Source organism: Myotis nattereri (assembly GCF_964212035.1).
Source record: "Myotis nattereri genome assembly, chromosome: 9".
Lineage (NCBI taxonomy): Eukaryota > Metazoa > Chordata > Mammalia > Chiroptera > Vespertilionidae > Myotis > Myotis nattereri.
Window position 1 is genome coordinate 4,318,154 of NC_138084.1, and position 9,001 is coordinate 4,327,154.

The following is a 9,001-nucleotide window of genomic DNA, read 5'->3' on the forward strand; positions in this document are numbered from 1 at the left end:
TGTGTTTCTCTCACATCGATATTTCTCTCTGTCTTTCCCTCGCTCTTCCACTCTCTCTAAAAATCAGTGGAAAAATATCCTCAGGTGAGGATTTAAATTAATTAATTAAAAAAAAATTTTTTTTTTAAAGTCAGAGGCCAGGAAGGAAGGTCCAATGGCCTGCAACATTCCAGGACCACCAGCAAGGCCTGTGCCCTCTCCCAGAAAGGCCAGTGAGATGAGTTCAGGATGTGGTACTCAGGCCTCTGTGCCCAAGGTCACCTCTCCACTTGCCGCTTCTCTAAGAACTCAGCAGTGCAAGGAGGGCCTTGCCACCTGCACCCGGTACAGCAGCCGTGTAAGGGCACTAGCTCGCTGTCCATTCGCTCCACCTCCACTCACCCGCCATGTGCTCCCACCGCCCCCCCCCCCCCCCCCTGCTCCCCACACAGACAGGCAGCCAAGTCCGGCCCCGGGTCAGCACAGCCTGTGAGGGTTGAGCCCGGGCTTCCGTCCAGGGTTTTTTGGTTCCCTTCTGTGGTCTGGAAAGCGTTGCACAGATGTCACTCATTCGTTAAAATATGTGGGTGACCCTGTGTATTAGTTTTCTGTTGCTGCCGTAACTAATTATTGCACATTGAGTAGCTTAAACAACGCAACATGGTCTTAAAATTCTGTAGGATAGAAGCCTGACGTGGGTCTCCCTCGGTTGACATCAAGGTGTCAGCAGGGCTGTGTTCCTTCCTGGGAAGTTGCCTTTCCCAGCTTCCAGAGACCACCCACATTCCTTGGTCTGTCAGGTGATGGTGCGCCTCTGGCCATTCTCCCAGGGCGGCCTTTCCCTCTGCCCCGCTTTTGCTTACCTGGTTCATTTTCCAGGACGTGTGTGATTACCTGGGGCCCACCCGGATAACCCACGACAATCTTCCTATGGAAAGTCTGCCGAGTTCCACCTGCAGCCTTCACTTCTCTTTGCAGTCATCCCGATATGCCAAGGTTATGGGTTTGAACTCTGCTCAGGGCACATCAAGAATCAACCAATGAATAAGTGGAACAACAAAGCAATGTCTCTCTCCCTCCTCCTCTCTCTCTAAAATCAATTTTAAAAATTAAATCAAATAGCCCTAGCCAGTTTGGCTCAGTGGATAGAGGATTGGCCTGAGGACTGAAGGGTCCCGGGTTCGATTCCAGTGAAGGGCACATACATCGGTTGCAGGCTCCATCCTCGGACCTGGCCCCAGAGCACGTGCAGAGGCAACCAATTAATATATATCTCTCGCACATCAATGTTTCTCTCTCTGTGTCTCTCCCTCTCCCTTCCACTCTCTAAAAAATCAATGAAAAAAATATCCTCGGGTGAAGATTAACAACCACAGAAAATTAAATAAAATTAAAAGCAAGCCATGGATCAGGACTTGGTTTGTGATTTCAGTTGAGAGGCCTGGCCACACACCTGCGTGGATGTGGATGGAAGCATGATTCCCACGGGACCTCGCCTCAGAGAGTTTCAGCTGGACCTTATGGAAAAGGTAAAATTTTGCCGGGTACCAAAGGTGTGTGTGGAGCAGCGGTTCTCAACCTGTGGGTCGCGACCCCTTTGGGGGTCAAACGACCCTTTCACAGGGGTCACCTAAGACCATCGGAAAGCACATATATAATTACATACTGTTTTTGTGATTAATCACTATGCTTTAATTATGTTCAATTTGCAACAATGAAAAGACATCCTGCATATCAGATATTTACATTACGATTCATAATAGTAGCAAAATTACAGTTATGAAGTAGCAACGAAAATAATTTTATGTTTGGGGGTTACCACAACATGAGGAACTGTATTAAAGGGTCAAGGCATTAGGAAGGTTGAGAACCACTGGTGTGGAAGGTAGATGTTATTTTAGGCCGAGGGACCCACAGAAACACAGGCATGGAAGTGTGTGGTACGCCAAATCTTCCAGTGGGAATGTAGCACCAGGCATTGGCAGTTGAGGAATTTTAATATTGGAGAGGGAGGGGCTTTTGTGCAGAGAAAAGCTACTTACTGTTGCTCCTGTTAAAATTACTACTGTTTATTAAACTTATAAATTAAGAAAAGAACTAGTTTTTCTTACACATGCAAATACAACTTGCAAATCTAGTCTTCTATTTATAAATCTACTAATGTTTGTATAAAAATAAGAACAAATACTTCCATTTATTCTTTGATAAATATTTAATTAACTCACAGTTTCAATCGATTAAATTCTAAAAATGAATGCCAATTACAAACTTAAGTAACTAAATTCCCTAATAGATTTAAACTACATTGTACAGAGTTGAAATAGCTATTCCTCTCAAACACCTCAAAATCTTAACAGAAAAGCCCTAGCCGGTTTAGCTCAGTGGATAGAGCATCGTCCTGCGGACTGAAGGGTCTCAGGTTCAATTCTAGTCAAGGGCACGTGCCTGGGTTGTGGGCTTGATCCCCAGTAGGGGGTATGCAGGAGGCAGCTCATCATTGATGTTTCTATCTCTCCCTCTCCCTTCCTCTCTGAAATCAGTAAAAAATATATATATTTTTAAATCTTAACAGAAGAGACACATGTAATAAACATTTTGTTCTTTTTTGTTCTTTTTTTCCTTTATAAATAGAGAGTGGGTGGAGGACTGAGGGTGCCCTCCCAAGCTAAGCCTGTTTTTTTCTAATCAGTTAAACAATTCTTATCCCCTAATAGATTAAACTTATAAATATGGTAAATCAGTTCTCTTAATGCTGTTTATGAACTTGGGTCCTTTTATTATTTTTTTTATTTTTGTTAATCCTCATCCGAGAATATTTTTCCCATTGATTTTTAGAGAGAGTGGAAGGGGGCTAGGAGGGAGAGAGAAAGATCATGTGAGAGAGACACATTGATTGGTTGCCTCCTATAGGTGCCCAACCAGAGCCCCTGGCTGAACCTGCAACCCAGGTACATGCCCTTGACCGGGAATCGAACCCGAGACCCTTCCAGTGCACGGATCGACACTCTAACCACTGAGAACACTGGCCAGAGCTGAACGTGGGTCCTTTTATATTGTTTAAGTTATCTATTGCTATGTATTAAACTGAAAAGTTACTGGCTTAAAGTTCCAACCAGGATGCTGAGTCAGCAGCTGGGCTGGGATAAGCTGGAAGGTTCATCTGCTGGTCTTGCCTGCATCACTCCCAGGATTGCTGTCATCTGACCACCCAGCTGGGACTGGGGGCCCAGGATGGCCTCTCTCACTGACTGGCAGCTCATGCTCGTGTCAGCAAGGCCCCTCAGGCCCGCTCTATGTGGTCTCTTACCCTCCAGTGGGCTAGACTGGGCATCTCCATGGCATCATGGTCTCCATGGCTCTGCTCCAAGAGGGTGACACCACAGGCTGCAATGCCCTTGAGGCCTAACTCTAAGGCAGTGGTTCTCAACCTTCTGGCCCTTTAAATACAGTTCCTCATGTTGTGACCCAACCATAAAATTATTTTCGTTGCTGCTTCATAACTGTCATGTTGCTACTGTGATGAATCGTCATGTAAATATCTGATATGCAGGATGGTCTTAGGCGACCCCTGGGAAAGGGTCGTTCGACCGCCAAAGGGGTCGCGACCCACAGGTTGAGAACCGCTGCTCTAAGGTCACACTATATTACCGCCATCACATCCTGTTGGTCAAAGTGGGTTGCAAGGCCAGCCTATATCTGAGGGACTGGAGAGAGATATAGACTCCACCTCTTGATGGGAGGCGCAGCCAGTCCCCTTGCAAAGGGTGGGCATCGAGGGGCAGGAGGAATTACTACAGCCATCACTGCAGGCAGCCTACCACTCACACCCTCTAACTAAAGTCACAGACCACGCAGGGCAGAGGGACTGCACATGGCGGTGAACAAATCGTAGGCTCTGCCCAGAGTCTAACCTGGGAGACACCTGATCAACAAGTGAACAAGTGCAAGTCAGTTCAGGCGGCGCTGAGAGCTGCCCAGAGAATGAGTCCAAAGAGCAGGAAAAGGCTCCGCTAAGAGCTGCTAGATTCTTCCGCTCCATACGGCCTCAGCTCCGGTGGCTCAGTGGTGACTGGGTGGGGCTGGAGGGTCCAGGACAGCTTCCCTCACACACCTGGGCTGGGATGGTGAACAGCTGGGCTGTCCACGTGGCAGCTTGGGCTTCCTTGAACCGTGGCTACCTCGGGACAGTCAGACTTTTTACATGGCAACCCCGGGCTCCAAAGATGGGAAGTGTGCGCTGCCAGTGTTATAAGGCTTGGAAACAGGCACAGTAACACTACCCCTGTGTTGTACTGGTCAGCGTAGTCCCAGGGCCCACCAAATTCAAGGGGAGGGGACAAACTTCCCCACCACACACACCTTTCAGTGGGTGGGGTTGTCACCGAATTTGCACCATCTTCCCTCTCCTGCAGTGCCCCTGACAGCCTTCTCCTGGTACTGGGTGTCATCTTATGCACTGTGGTCATTTATATATATTTTTTTTATTGATTTCAGAGAGGAAGGGAGAGGGAGAGATAGAAACATCGATGATGAGAGAGAATCATGGACCGGCCGCCTCCTGCACCAGCCCACACTGGGGATGGAGCCCACAACCTGGTATGTGTCCTGACTGAGAATCGAACCGTGACCTCCTGGTTCATAGGTTGACGCTCACCCCCTGAACCGGGCTGCACTGCGGTCAGCTTAAACCTGCTTGTCATGTAGCAGGATTCGGTCTCAAGCCTCAGCCAAGCTCAGGTGTGCAAGAGATACATCTAACATTCCCGCCTCAGTTCTGTTTATAGTCGGAGCCAAATGATTTGGGGAGCCATCTGGCACATTCCAGGCTGTTCAGCAGCATCCCTGGCCTCGGTAGCCCTCCCACCCTCCAAGTTATCACCAAAAAAAGTCTCTGGACATTGCAAAGTGTCTCCTGTGGGCAAAGTCACCCCTGGTTGAGAACCACTGCCTTGGGACCCACTCATTCTGACCCCAAGCCCCCATCCTACCCAGCAGTCAGGATATTTTATCTCAGTTATGACGGGGGCCCCTTCTCTGTCCAGGGAGGCAAGAGTGTGTGATGCCGTTAACCTTGGCAGGAGCACTGGTCCGCTGTCTATCATGGTTGTCGTCAGTGTCCTCACGGGGCTCAACTCGGTGGTCACCTGCGTACAGCAGCTCTCCTCTCATTCTCCATCCCAACTCGCATCTCTCGGGATAGGCCTGAGAGCCAGGCTGCGGATTCCCTCGGACTCTGACTGCCTCCCCCCCCCCCCCCCCCACCAACTCAGGGAGCCAACACTCCCTCCCGTTCCCAGTCACAGCTAGGAGATAGCTGGGGAGCTGCGAAGGGGTCTGTCCAGCTGGCAGTGTTTGCTGATGAACTGAACGTGGCTGTGACAGACAGGAGTCAAGGACGCCTCCAAAGTTTCCAGCCTGAACGCGTCCAAGAATGGTGAGGCCACTGATGAGAGGGACGTCAAGGGAGGAGCAACATGGGGGAGAATGTCAGGAGCTCCGATTTGAACACATTGGGAAGTCCATTGGCCTTCCCGGTGAGGCAGCGAGGAGGCATCTGGGGGACAGCCTGGAACTTGGGTGCAAGATCTGAGCGGAAGATGTAAGTGTGGAAGTCATCGAGACGGTATTTATAGCCACGAGGCTGCCTGAGGTCACTCCGGGAGGCAGGGTGGATGGCGAGGTCCCAGGCTGGGCTCTGGGGCTCTCTGAATAATTTATTGGATAATAATTACACCGTTTTATTCCTTGAAGCATCTGGCACGGTGCCTGGCTCTCCATAGAAGTTCGCCGAATTGAGCAGAACTCTGTGGCACTTCATTTCCCACACGTTCTCCCTGCTAGTCAGGGCTCCCATGCTACCTCAGCGGGAGAGCTGGAAGTTAGAATCATTCAGTTAAATGGGAAATGAGATATTCTTTAGGAATTTCTCAGAATCGGAAGGGAACTTGGCCCTCAAATTCCCACTCCAATAGTGAAAGTTCCTGTAAAGACAAAAATTCCATGTGCTGCAGACCCCAGAAGTCAGAGCTGCAAGCCTCCCCTCACCTCCACGCCTTAACCCCACGCTCAGCTCCCTGAGGTCCAGATGTTTTATTTCTCCTGATCTTGGGAGAACTTTACCACGGGAAGTTTGCTCTGCAGAGAACTTGGCCGCACGCATGGAGCCCTGCGGTCTGTCCTTCGCCCAGGACGCCCAGGATGCCCGCGTGGACAAATGCTGCCCTCGCCACCTTGCTCCCCGCCGTGAGAGCGGCGGCACTGGAATAGCAGCATGAATCACTTGAACCGTGACGCCCAGGACGCCTTCTGTGGAGCTGCTGCTGGTGTCCGGGGAGCCGGGGAAGGGGACCCTGCCCCCTGCCCACCCAGGGGCTCCGAGTTCGCCAGCAACCTGGAGAAGCCGGGTCGGTGGGAATGATGAGAGCGAACATTTCTCACTGTTCAGACGTGGCTTTACCATGACACTGATTCAGCTTAAGCTTTAGGGCCTCCCGTCTGCATCCCTTCTGCAGCGCCATACCTCGTGTTTTAATTTGCATTTTTCTTTTCTGGAAGAAGGCTCACATTTTTATAAGTGTCAGGTCTGACAGGACTTGAGTTTGGATTATTTCGTTTAATCCTCATAAGTAACGTCGGGAAGTCACTGGCACGTCATTATCCCTTTACGGACAAGGTCATAGAGCATAGGAAAGCCGTCTTTGGGTCCCTTGAAAATTCCACACTTGTTCAGCCCTGCACCCTCCGTTACCCTTCCTGGCACCCCGTCCCTGGCTGGCTTCTCCTCCCCCCAGGTCTCAGGGGCCTTCACTATGCACCCACCTTTAGGGGCCCCTTCTTTTCCTGCCTCCCTGGTTATTCTCTGTCCCTTACCGTTTGCTTTCCTTATAAGTCTAGAGTTATCTTCATCAGTGCATTTATTTATAAATATATATATATATGTATATATATATATATATATATTTTTTTTTTTTTTCAGAGAGGAAGGGGAAAGGGAGATAGAAACATCAATGGTGAGAATCATTGATTGGCTGCCTCCTACATGCCCCCTACTAGGATTGAGCCTGACACCAGGGCATGTGCCCCGACCGTAAACCGAACCGTGACCTCCTGGTTCATATGTGGATGCTCAGCCACTGAACCACACTGGCCGGGCTGTGCGTTTATTTTTCTGTAACAAGTACAGAAAAATACCCTGTCATCAGGCACTGTCCCACTTGCTTTACAAATACCAGATCGTTTCATCCTCACAACTAATCTGACATTGAAACGTTCTCATCTCGTTTTAAAATGAAAGAAACTGAAGCACAGAGAAGTCAAGTAGGTTGCTTGAAGTCACACAGCTGATGAGTTTATCATCTGACTCTCCCATTAAAAGACAAGAGCCATGGAAGCAGAAGTTGCGCCTGTGGGCTGCCTTTTTTACTGCTGAGCCCCTGCACGCCGAGCGCCACACGTAGTAGGACTATATAAAAACACGTGTCCAGGTCACACAGGGAGGAACAGGAAAGAAGCCTGGAGACGGGCTGTGGGGGAGATGATGGAAGGCTTGGAAAGGCCACCAGAGACAGAGGAAGGGCTGGTCTAAGGAACAGCAGTGGGATTAGCAGGAGTGTGGTCTGAAGAAAGTGCCAAGAAGAAAGGAAAGGTCTTGTTTGTTGGCAAATTTAGCAGAAGAAAGAGAGGCCAAAAGCCTTAGACTCTAGCAGGCCAAAGGCTTAGAGCCATCCTTGTCTCGTCCGTCCTTCACGTTCTGCCTCCAGTGCATCCCTAGGACCTGGTGGCTTGGCAAAGCGCATCTGAATACAATTCTCAGTCCTCCTTTACTCCCACCCTGGCCCAGCCGCCACCACGGCTCTCCCTGCCCCCCCCCCCCCCCCTTGCCCTCTTCATCTGCACAGCAGCTACAGGGAGCTGAGGAAATGAGATGGATTGTGTTCCTCTTCAGCTCAGACTCTGCCAGCATGTCCCACCTGCAGGACCTGGCTCCGCCTGCCTCTTCCCTGCTGCCTCCATTCTGGCCACCCCAAGGCAGCTGCTACCCCAGGACCTCTGCACGGCTGTTCCCTCTGACGGCCAAGTTCTTCCCCAGACTTCTCATCATCCCACTTCCCTGTGTGTTTTCTCAAATGTTAGCTTCTCACTGAGGTTTGCCCTGGCCCCTCACCCAGCGCTCCTGGCACCCTGTCCCCGACATGTTTCTCTACTGCGCCTGTGCAGGTACACTACATAAACTCTTAGGTTTGTCTCCTTCACTAACAATCACCATGAAAACGGATTTCTGTCCGTTTTGTTCACTGCACTTCCTGTAACGCCCACAATTACACCTGACACATAACAGGGCATTCCATGTTTGATGGATTGATGAATGCCACCGTGCCAGACACTGCAATGCAGCTGGAACCCAGGATAAAGGAAAACAAACCCAAGGCCCTTCTGGACCTCACAGACTGTGGTGCTACCTCCCAGGCACTGGTCTGTGACGGGGACACGTGGGTGGCCCAGGGTGCTGAGAAAGCAGGGAACAGGTGGCCAGAAATCAGTGTTTGTTTGGGGCCAGTTGCCATGGAACCTTGACGGCCCATCTCAGCCAGAGAGACACGAGGTAAACCCGGCAGAGCTGGTGGCCCGGGAACCGGCAGCGGGAGCGGGAGCAGCTCGGAGGCGGGCCCAGCGCCCAGGAGCCCAGGAGCCCAGCTAGTTCGGGGAAGGAGGGGTCCGTGTGGCTGGAGGTCTGTGCTGAAGGTGGCGGACAGGAAAAAGGGTGGGAAACGCAGGCCTGCCGAGTTAGACGGCCCTGAGCCCGATCTGAAGCCGCCCAGGGTTCCGCGAGGGAGGGAGGTGGCAGCCACGTGAATCTGCGGTGACTTTGGCCGCAATGTCAAGCCAGCCGGGCGGTCAGGCTGTTGGCATAGAGGACACGTGCCACCCTGGGAAGGGATGGCATTAGCCAAAGAGAACGGCGATCGAGCCGGACCCAGGTCTCCTCTCCAGGCCCCAGCGGCTCCTCTGTTCCATGGACTCC